Raw genomic sequence first — 11033 nt, 5'->3', positions numbered from 1 at the left:
GATTTAGCCAAGGCTTGTGATCCAGCAACCCCCGCTGAAACTCCCGGCGACGGAATAAGAGTCTCGGGCGTGTCACCCCTGTCTGGAAACGAGCTCCCCAACCTAACCCGCGTTGTCGTCTCCCTTCCCGGCTTCCACCATCCCACCACCTCCCTCCTCCCCGTCTTTTCGGACCGATGGAACTGAGGTGCCCGAAGGCGGAGTGGGGTGGCGTGTAAAAAGAAAACAGCCTGGCGTGAATGAAGAAAAAGCGAGCGAGCGTTTGAATGAATGAATGAAGAAGAGCCCGGAGGGGGCGGGAGGAGGAGCGCGCCACCCGCAGGAATAGCCACGGGGGGGGGGGGGGGAGGAGAGAGAGGCGACAGAGACGCTGGTCACGGGGTGGGGACAAACGAGGAGGAGGAAGGAGCCACCGTCGCTATTGGCGGCCGCCGCTGCCCGTCAGAGCCCCCCCACCCTCGACGTTCCACTTCCTGCCGCTCGGTGGAGCCCCCGAGGAAGTGGCCCACGCCGGGCTTCAGGCCACCACCGCCCAAAGCGCTGGAGGAGCAGCATCTAAAGGCAGCCCGCCCGCCCTACCTTCCCCCGCTCCCGGCTTCTTCTTCTTCATCTCCTCCTCCTTCAGCGCATCTCCGAAGCCGGCTCCGCCATGGCCTGGCTCTGGAAGCGCGGGGGGTGAGCGGACAAGGGGTCTCCAGGAGCCCCCGGCGCCGGCTTCCCACCCCCCAAAAGCGGGGCACGCAGCCCAGGTAAGCAAAAAGCCGGGCGGGGCTGGGTTGGTGGTGGTGGGGAGTGCTTTGAGCTTGGACTTCAACTCCCATCATTCCCTAGGAATGAGGTTGGTGGGTTTGCTGATGGAGGCGCGCGGGGGGGGGGGGTAGACTTAGGCTGGATGGCCAAATTCAGGCCATTGGATGTTTCTAGACTCCGGAATTGATCGCCATATCTCCCTCCTTCCCTCCCCGCCTTGGATCTTTAGCCGGACGGTTGCTTGGCATACATTCTCCCTCATCCTGTATCAAGGGATAATAAGTCAGCTGTGCTGCGTTTGGTCTCTTCCCCCCTCCCCCAAAATACACCTCCCTTTCTCCCCCCACCCAAGTCCACCCAGTTGTGTATTTCTGGGCTTCCAAGGCCTGCTGATCCCCCCTCCTCTTTTTCAGGAAAGGGATCTGGGTCAGTAGTTGGGGAGAAGCAGAAGTGGGGGAGGGAAAGAGAGTTGCAGTGGGGGGCCTGGAGGTTTAATTGGGGCGAGGAGATCTGGAAGGAAAGGAACCATGGGGCGACTTGGGGGGGTGGCGATGGAAAGGAGCAAGGCCTAGTTCCTGTGGGTGGAAGGGGGGCTTGAAATTATAAGGTGGGGCAGCCCTGAGAAGAAGTCTTAGGAGGGAGGGGGGCTTGAAATCATAAGGACTGGAAAGTGTAAAAATAAAATAAAATGGGGAGAATTGACAGTCATGAGATGGAATTAGAAACATAGAAACATAGAAGTCTGACGGCAGAAAAAGACCTCATGGTCCATCTAGTCTGCCCTTATACTATTTTCTGTATTTTTTCTTAGGATGGATATATGTTTAAATTCAGTTACTGTGGATTTATCTACCACATCTGCTAGAAGTTTGTTCCAAGGATCTACTACTCTTTCAGTAAAATAATATTTTCTCATGTTGCTTTTGATCTTTCCCCCAACTAACTTCAGATTGTGTCCCCTTGTTCTTGTGTTCACTTTCCCATTAAAAACACTTAGGAAGCGTTCACTTTCCTATTAAAAACAATTAGGAAGTGTGAAAAGGAGTAGAATTAATAATAATAATAATAACAATAACAATAATAGAGTTGGAATTAGGAAGTACAAAAAGGGCTGGAAATAATAATAGTAATTAATAATAGTAATAGTAAAAAATATTAAAGAATGATGATAATAATAATAGGGTTGGAAGGGACCTTGGTGATCTTCTAGTCCAACTCCCTGCTTAGGCAGGAAACCCTACACGAAATGATGAGTTCTGGAAAACTAGGATGATATAATGCAGTGCAAGACTTGAAAAAGAATATTGATATCATCTTCCAAGCTAATTTCTTTGCAGTTGTGGTAGAAGGAGCTTAGTGGATTAATTACGAAAAGATAAGCATCCCCTGAGCATGTTCTGAGATGGGTTGAGTTATTGTGGTTCTAGGCTGGCTTTTGTACAGGCCTCGCTAATGGCCTCTGGTTTTCTTCAGCGGTTTCTCTTTTCCTTTAATAGTGATCCTGAGCAACCCAAGTGCCGGCGAATTCTTGCAACTGCCTTACTTGGGAATGGCATTGATCTACCCCATTTTATCGACTGTGAAAATCTTATTTTGGAAGAGCAATTTGTCTTGCCTTACCGGGGGATTTTAAAACCTAAGGTTCTTGAATTTTGACAGACATGTCTATTGTGGAAGATTTTGGAACTGTTGTGTAGTGGCTAGACATGCCTGGAAAGGTGGAGTGTTGTGTGAATCTCAAATTAAAGCAGTGTGTATGGTCATCACTGTTCTATTTTGGAATCTCTTGCAACGTCCAGCATTAGAGGAGGTAATTGGTTAAAAAAAACCAACCCTCCCAGTAAGAATATCCATAGCAATCATGAGGAAGTAATAAGAATACTCTTCTAGCTTTAGGATTTAGGGGTAGTGATTTCTGACAGTCTCAAAATGGGTGAGCAGTGTGGTCGGGCGGTAGGAAAAGCAAGTAGGATGCTTGGCTGCATAGCTAGAGGTATAACAAGCAGGAAGAGGGAGATTGTGATCCCCTTATATAGAGCGCTGGTGAGACCACATTTGGAGTACTGTGTTCAGTTCTGGAGACCTCACCTACAAAAAGATATTGACAAAATTGAACGGGTCCAAAGACGGGCTACAAGAATGGTGGAAGGTCTTTAGCATAAAACGTATCAGGAAAGACTTAATGAACTCAATCTGTATAGTCTGGAGGACAGAAGGAAAAGGGGGGACATGATCGAAACAATTAAATATGTTAAAGGGTTAAATAAGGTTCAGGAGGGAAGTGTTTTTAATAGGAAAGTGAACACAAGAACAAGGGGAAACAATCTGAAGTTAGTTGGGGGAAAGATCAGAAGCAACGTGAGAAAATATTATTTTACTGAAAGAGTAGTAGATCCTTGGAACAAACTTCCAGCAGACGTGGTTGGTAAATCCACAGTAACTGAATTTAAACATGCCTGGGATAAACATATATCCACTGTAAGATAAAATACAGGAAATAGTATAAGGGCAGACTAGATGGACCATGAGGTCTTTTTCTGCCGTCAGTCTTCTATGTTTCTATGTTTCTAGCAATAATGAGAAAGTAATAAGAACCCTCATTATTACTTACATGCCTCTTTTTGGATTTGAAGTATTTGCCTGGTTTTGTGTTTCAGCCGCCCTTACAAGATCCTTACCAGATAGAGCAGGATTATTGTAACAGCCTTCTAGTGGGGTGAAATCTAAGGCTACTAGTTCAAGGATTGCTCAAGACTGCTTCTCAGTAGGAAATGCAAGATTTTTACACATGAGTTAAGAGTGTTACAAGACTTAAATTAAGTCCCTCCTGGGGTTTCCGGTGACTTAATGGGCTGGAGAGGAGGGCTAGAAACTGGGAGTCGATGAGTCCTAGTCTTGTCTTAGGCACAAAGTCGCCCGGATGACCGTAGGCAAAATAGTTTTTTCTCAGCCCCCAGGAAGAAAGCAGCAGTTGCAAACGACTTCCGAAAATGTTGCCAAGAAAATTGCAGGGACTTGTCCTGGCAGTTTGCAGGAGTCAACAGTGACTGGAAGGCATTGGGGAAAAAAAAATCTAGATGGGTGATACAGAAGAGAAAGCATGCCTAGACTGGCTGAGGAATTGTGAGAGTTGGAAGTCCAACTATCTTAAGGCCACGGAGTTCATTTATGTAGGAGAGGGAATACAGGGTATGTCCTTGATTTGGGACTACAATTGAGCCCAATTGAGATTTTTGTCAAATGGGTTTGGCCCCATTTTACGTCCTTTCTTGCCACCATTGTTAAGTGAATCCTGCAGTTAACAACATGATTGTTAAGTGAATCTGGCTGCCCTATTGATTTTGCTTGTCGGAAAGCTGTAAAAGGCGATCCTGGGGCACTTCAAGCATCATAAATATGAGTCAGTGGCCTCTGAATTTTGATCACGTAACTCTGGAGATGCTGTAATGGTAAGTAGGAAAAGCAGTCAATTTTTCCAGTGCCATTGTAACTTTCAATGTAGACTAAACAAACGGTTGTAAGTCGAGGACTACCTCTATACTTTCCACTATTTGGAATATAAAGTTTTAAAGGAGGACATGGAGTTGTCCTACTTAAGAACCATTTGTTTAGCGACAGTTCCTTGCACGTAAAGCCGTTGCAGCATCCCAGGGTCATATGGTCATAATTCAAGAGCATGGCAAATCAGCATGTATTATCTAACCATGGTTGAAGCACCCTGGGGTTACATGATAATCATTTGAGACCTCCCCAGATAGTTTATTTCTTTTTTGTTTGCAATACTTTTTATTAGTTTTCACATTTTCATATCTTAACATTTCCAAGCAGATCTACATATATATATATGTGTATATGTGTGTGTGTTTTCTGTTGGATTTCTCTGCCTTAAAACGCAGAGGCCCCAGGATCAAATCCCAGTAAGGGTATGGCTAGCTGATGAGGCCAGAATAAGGCCGAAATAGCGCTATCCTAGTCTCCCTTAATTTTAAAAATTCAGCAAAAACATGTGCTACACACACACACAGATATATCGGTATTAATGCTTGTATAGTTTATATATATTACATTGTTTTTACTTGTCTATTCTTCCACATCCATCTATTAACTCTTAGTCTTTCTTTTTTTGTGCATTCGTACCATTTAGTCTATATATTATGATACTCAGTTCCATCGTTAATCTATCCATCTCAGCACAATCATTTCCCAGATTGTTCCTGACAACCCAAATCCATGGGGAAATCTGGATTCACTTAACAAGGGTAGTGATTAGCTTAATCATGCCTGGGATAAACATAAACATGCCTGGGATAAACATACCATATATCGATCCTAAAATAAAATACAGGAAATAGTATAAGGGCAGACTAGATGGAGCATGAGGTCTTTTTCTGCCGTCAATCTTCTATGTTTCTAACCATCATAGTTTAAAAAAAAAGGTTGTAAAATCGAGCAAGACTCATTTAACAATCGTCTTGTTCAGCCATCGAAATTCTGTTCCCGATTGTGGTCCTAAAGCAAGGATTATAATGGCCTTGTGGTCCTAAAGCAAGGATTATAATGGCTCTTAGGTAAGCACAATTCAATTCACTTTCCTTTTGAAGTTGCAGGGGAAGGTCAGTAGAATATGGCATCTGTTGCGCAGCGATGGGGCAAGACCCCCTTCATCAAGTTTGCAAGACTGTAATTTAAATTTGTGCGGCTAATTATTCCAAACTGCTCTAAATGCTATTCTCGGTTAGACAACTTGATTGTATTTGGGCATTGCGATCAGTCATTTTTAATTAAGTTCTGATGAATAAACCATAATAGACCGGATTCTCGCAGCGTGTAAAACTTTTAAGCCATAATGCAGTTTGCTTGGATATGGCTGAGTACAGTGATTTATAAACCGTTTTAATAGCCTGGTTTAATGTAGTCTTGTTAGCCGAGCCAAATGCGTTTTTACATTATGATTCAGCAAGCTGTAGACCAGAATAGTGTGCCTTTATCAAAACTTAGTTATAAATTAAAACTGTGGCCTATTAAACTATCCTTGCCATTTCCATTCCTCGTAGTAACCTACAAGAGGCGAGGAAAAGTTTCTGAACCTTAACGGGAGGATCTCATAATTTGGAATGCGATCAGAATGTTATCTAAGTGAACTGGTTCAGAATCAATAGATGGAGATACAGTGAGCAAATAAAAGCAGTATTTCAGATAGTGTAATGGGGTCATGTCCTTATTGAGCATGTAAAGCAAACATTCGCACTGTCTAGAAAAAGAATATGTAAGCAGGTCACACAACGATTCTAACACACACAAATAGATCAGTAGAACGACGAAAGTTGAAGACATTTTATATTTTGGAACCTTGATTATTACGGCTTAAGTCAGTGGTTCTCAACCTTTCTAATGCCGCAACCCCTTAATACAATTCCTCATGTTGTGGTGACCCCCCAGCCATAAATGTAATGCCAACTCTCCCAACAGAACTTTAAGCCTGATTGGGCGGATTGTAAAAATATGTTCCAAGCATAGTTCCCTCTAAGCTTAGCAGTGAGCAATCGCTCACTTAAAAATCATCATCAACTCAGAGTTTTCCAAACCTGCCCAGAAGCCGAGAGGGAAAGAATGAGAGGGAAGGAGAGAGAGAGTAAGAGAGAGAAACAGATAGAAAAAAGAGAGGAAGGAAAAGAGAAAGAAAAAGAATGGGAGTAAGGAAGAGAGAAAGAAAATCAAAATCTAGTTTGAAACTAGTGGCATTTAAGTGGCATTTTGATATTGATAGAGTTGCCCTATTATGAGCTCACTGTTATAGACACACCGTATTTATTTATTTATTTATTTATCTATCTATCTATCTATCTATCTATCTATCTATCTATCTATTTATTTATTTATTTATTTATTTATTTATTTATTTATTTATTTATTTATTTATTTATTTATGTGCCGCCCAGTCCCAAAGGGACTGTCGCTCAGACACTATACTTTTCCGCCCACCCCCCCAAAAAATTACAGGGAACACTGGTTCCAAGGCACCAGAATAGGAGCTTTAGTTCCTAACATTATGGGAAATAGCAACATAGAAGTTTGACAGCAGAAAAATACCCCATGGTCCATCTAGTCTGCCCTTATACTATTTATTGTATTTTATCTTAGGATGGATATATGTTTATCCCAGGCATGTTTCAATTCAGTTACTGTGGATTTACCAACCACGTTTGCTGGAAGTTCGTTCCAAGCATCTACTACTCTTTCAGTAAAATAATATTTTCTCACGTTGCTTCTGATCTTTCCCCCAACTAACTTCAGATTGTGCCCCCCTTGTTCTTGTGTCCACTTTCCTATTAAAAACACTTCCCTCCTGAACTTTATTTAACCCTTTAACATATTTAAATGTTTTGATCATGTCCCCCCTTTTCCTTCTGTCCTCCAGAGTCCAGACTATACAGATTGAGTTCATGAAGTCTTTGCTGATAAGTTTTATGCTTAAGACCTTCCACCATTTTGGTAGCCCGTCTTTGGACCCCTTCAATTTTATCAGTATCTGTCTTTCTGTCTTTTCCCATGGTCTTAGTCAACAATTCAAAGTGTTGGTTATGATCTTTAAAGCCCTTCATGGCATTGGACCAGAATATCTCCGAGACCGCCTTCTGCCACACGAATCCCAGCGACCGATCAGGTCCCACAGAGTGGGCCTTCCCCGGGTCCCGTCAACTAAACAATGTCGGTTGACGGGCCCCAGGGGAAGAGCCTTCTCTGTGGTGGCCCCGACTCTGGAACCAGCTCCCCCTAGAGATTAGAACTGCCCCTACCCTCCTTGCCTTTCGCAAACTCCTTAAAACCAACTTTGTCGTCAGGCATGGGGGAACTGAGATATCTCCCCTGGGCCTATACAATTTATGTATGGTATGCTTGTGTGTATGTCTGTTTAATAATGGGTTTTTAAAAATATTTTAAACTGTAAATTATTAGATTTGTTATAAACTGTTTTTATTGTGTTGTGAGACGCCCCGAGTCTGCGGAGAGGGGCGGCATACAAATCTAATTAATAATAATAATAATAACAATAATAATAATAATAATAATAATAATAATAACCCCTGTGAAACGGTCGTTCAACTACCCACCCACCCCCGAAAGGGATCCTGAGCCCTAGGTTGAGAACCACTGGCTTAAGTAAAGCTCAGGTCACAACTCTGTGGATGTTTATGTTTGTTTATGTTTATGTTTATTTAGATTTGTATGCCGCCCCTCTCCGCAGACTCGGGGCGGCTCACAACAAAGTGAAAAAAACAGTTTACAACAAATCTAAATTTCTACTAAAAACATTTTAAAAACCCCATTTTCTAAACACACATACATACACACATACCATTCATAAATTGTATATGCCCGGGGGAGATGTCTCAGTTCCCCCATGCCTGACGACACAGGTGGGTCTTAAGGAGCTTACAAAAGGCAAGGAGAGTAGGTGCAGTTCTAATCTCCGGGGGGAGTTGGTTCCAGAGGACCGGGGCCGCCACAGAGAAGGCTCTTCCCCGGGGGCCCGCCAACCGACTTTGTTTAGTTGACGGGACCCGGAGAAGGCCCACTCTGTGGGACCTAATCGGTCGCTGGGATTCGTGCGGCAGCAGGCGGTCTCGGAGATCATGGATAGTTGTAAAGAGTTCACAAACTTTCATCACTGTAATGGTGGGAACTGCTGTGGCCCGCCAATGGCTAGAAGAGCTGGCAGCAGATTCGGACAATGAGGAGTTTGGGGAAGAACATGGACCAGACATCAGTGAGGCAGGCGAACAGCTGGAGCCTGTTCCCAGTGTGTGCAGGCACAGAGTTGTCACGTGAAGGGAACAGTTGAGGAACAAGGGTTGACTTGAACGTAAGGCCACAGATAGATGATGAATGGCCCTCCCATAGGGAATAAAAGAGGAGCGAAAGGGGAGGGGAGTTTACAGAAGACGATTAGTTTGTTTAATTAGTTCATTCCTGCGTCCTTGCCAAATATTGCAGGGACTGAAAGATATCGGCCTGGCCACTCTCCAAGCCTGATAAAGGTCGGTAATTGTGAACTATCTTGAAAGACTGTGGGAGAGGAAAGACTTGGGTGGAGAAAAAATTCACTGTACATTAGTAAAAGAGGTTTTATCGGGGTGAGGAGTTTGGGAAAAGCCTAGGGCAGGAACGGGATTTCCTTCTAGTAGTTTTTTGATAGAGTAGTACAGTACTTGGGTTCATAATAGGGATCAGCATTCTGTGCTTGGAATGAAACGCTGGCATGATGGTTAGAACAGAGAGCTAGTTTGGTCTAGTGCTGGGGTAGGCGAAGTTGGCTCTTCTACGACTTGTGGACTTCAACTCCCAGAACTCCTGAGCCAGTCATGTTAGCTCAGGAATTCTGGGAGTTGAAGTCCACATGTCCTAGAAGAGCCAGCTTTGCCTACCGCCAGTCTGGTGCATTGGATGCCAAACCCGTGGCTTTATGTTGCCGTCACATGACGTATCACAACATTTCTCCCCTTTGTGGAGCTGGGATTGATGTGGCCTGTGCATGACAGATCCAGCCCATGTTTCACACCCCTGGTCTAGTGGTTCTAAACTAGAAACCAGGTGATTAGATTAGATTAGATTTATTGGATTTATATGCCGCCCCTCTCCGCAAACTCGGGGTGGCTCACAACAATAATAAAAACAGTACATAGTAACAAATCCAATTCCCACCAATCTAATTACAATTTAAAGTTAAGAAATTCATAAAACAATCCCAATATATATAAAAAACAGGCACACAGTCAATCAATCAAACGGCAAAACAACATGGGCAAGGGGGAGATGTTTTAGTTCCCCCATGCTTGACGGCAGAGGTGGGTTTTAAGGAGTTTATGAAAGGCAGGGAGGGTGGGGGCAATCCTAATCTCAGGGGGGAGCTGGTTCCAGAGGGTCGGGGCCACCACAGAGAAGGCTCTTCCCCTGGGTCCTGCCAGACGACATTGTTTAGTCAACGGGACCCGAAGAAGGCCGACTCTGTGGGACCTAACCGGTCACTGGGATTCGTGCGGCAGGAGGCGGTCCCGAAGATATTCTGGTCCGGTGCCATGAAGGGCTTTATAGGTCATAACCATAGGTCATAATCAAGGTGACTTGAGTTCTAGTCCTGCCTTAGGCATGAAAGCCAGCTAGATGACATTGGGTCAATCATTCTCGGCCCAGCCTACTTCACTGTTACTGTTATTGTGATTGTGCTGGGGCAAAAAAATAGAGAAAGGAATAGTAGATACATTGATCACTTTAAATTACTTATAAAGTAATAAAGGTGGGACAGAAATCAAACAATAGGAGCAAAAACATCACATCACCTCAGTTATTCCTCAGTTTTGGAAATGTTCCCTGGATTGGCTGTAGTTGGAGTTTAATCACATGTATTTGTTGTTATGCCAAGTGTGTCCAACCCAGCGTGACAACATGGACAACATTCCTCCAGGACTTCCTGTCCTCTACCATCCCCCAGAGTCCATTTAATCTCATGCCTACTGCTTTAGTGACTCCATCCAGTCACCTCATTCTCTGTCGTCCTCTTCTTCTTTTGCCCTCAATCTTTCCCATCATTAGGCTCTTCTCCAGTGAGTCCTTCTCATTAGGTGCCCAAAGTATTTGAGCTTCGTCTTCAGGATCTGGCCTTCTAAAGAGCAGTCTGGGTTGATCTCCTCTAGGACTGACTGGTTGGATCGCCTGGCAGTCCAAGGGACTCGCACGAGTCTTCTCCAGCACCACAGTTCAAAGGTCTCGATTCTTTGGCGCTCAGTCTTCCTTCTGGTCCGACTATCATAGCATTGCAAGTGGGAAAACCATAGCCTTGACTATACACACTTTTGTTAGCAGGGTGATGTCTTTGCTTATTAGTATGTATGTAGTATCACATGTGGAGGGTGCAATATTACATATCTAAGCCTTAGAGTTTGAGACTAGGCTATGGGTTCAAATTCAGATGTACAAATACTGCTATGGTATGCATAGAAACATAGAAGACTGACGGCAGAAAAAGACCTCATGGTCCATCTAGTCTGCCCTTATACTATTTCCTGTATTTTATCTTACAATGGATATATGTTTATCCCAGGCATGTTTAAATTCAGTTACTGTGGATTTACCAACCACGTCTGCTGGAAGTTTGTTCCAAGGATCTACTACTCTTTCAGTAAAATAATATTTTCTCATGTTGCTTTTGATCTTTCCCCCAACTAACTTCAGATTGTGTCCCCTTGTTCTTGTGTTCACTTTCCTATTAAAAACACTTCCCTCCT

At 43.8% G+C, this 11033-nt stretch overlaps 1 protein-coding gene across 1 annotated transcript in view; it reads left to right on the top strand.

Annotated features, from left to right (window-relative positions):
* Nucleotides 1–702: 702 nt before the first annotated feature.
* The window catches only part of AGPAT1 (1-acylglycerol-3-phosphate O-acyltransferase 1), an 87646-nt gene continuing 77315 nt past the window's right edge, over nt 703–11033 (top strand). Inside the window, 1 exon segment of the mRNA XM_070744101.1 lies at nt 703–749. The gene's annotated coding sequence lies outside the window, so the exon portion shown is untranslated.

Source organism: Erythrolamprus reginae, chromosome 2, assembly GCF_031021105.1.
Source record: "Erythrolamprus reginae isolate rEryReg1 chromosome 2, rEryReg1.hap1, whole genome shotgun sequence".
Classification (NCBI taxonomy): Eukaryota; Metazoa; Chordata; class Lepidosauria; order Squamata; family Dipsadidae; genus Erythrolamprus; species Erythrolamprus reginae.
This window is presented reverse-complemented; position numbering and strand designations above follow the sequence as displayed.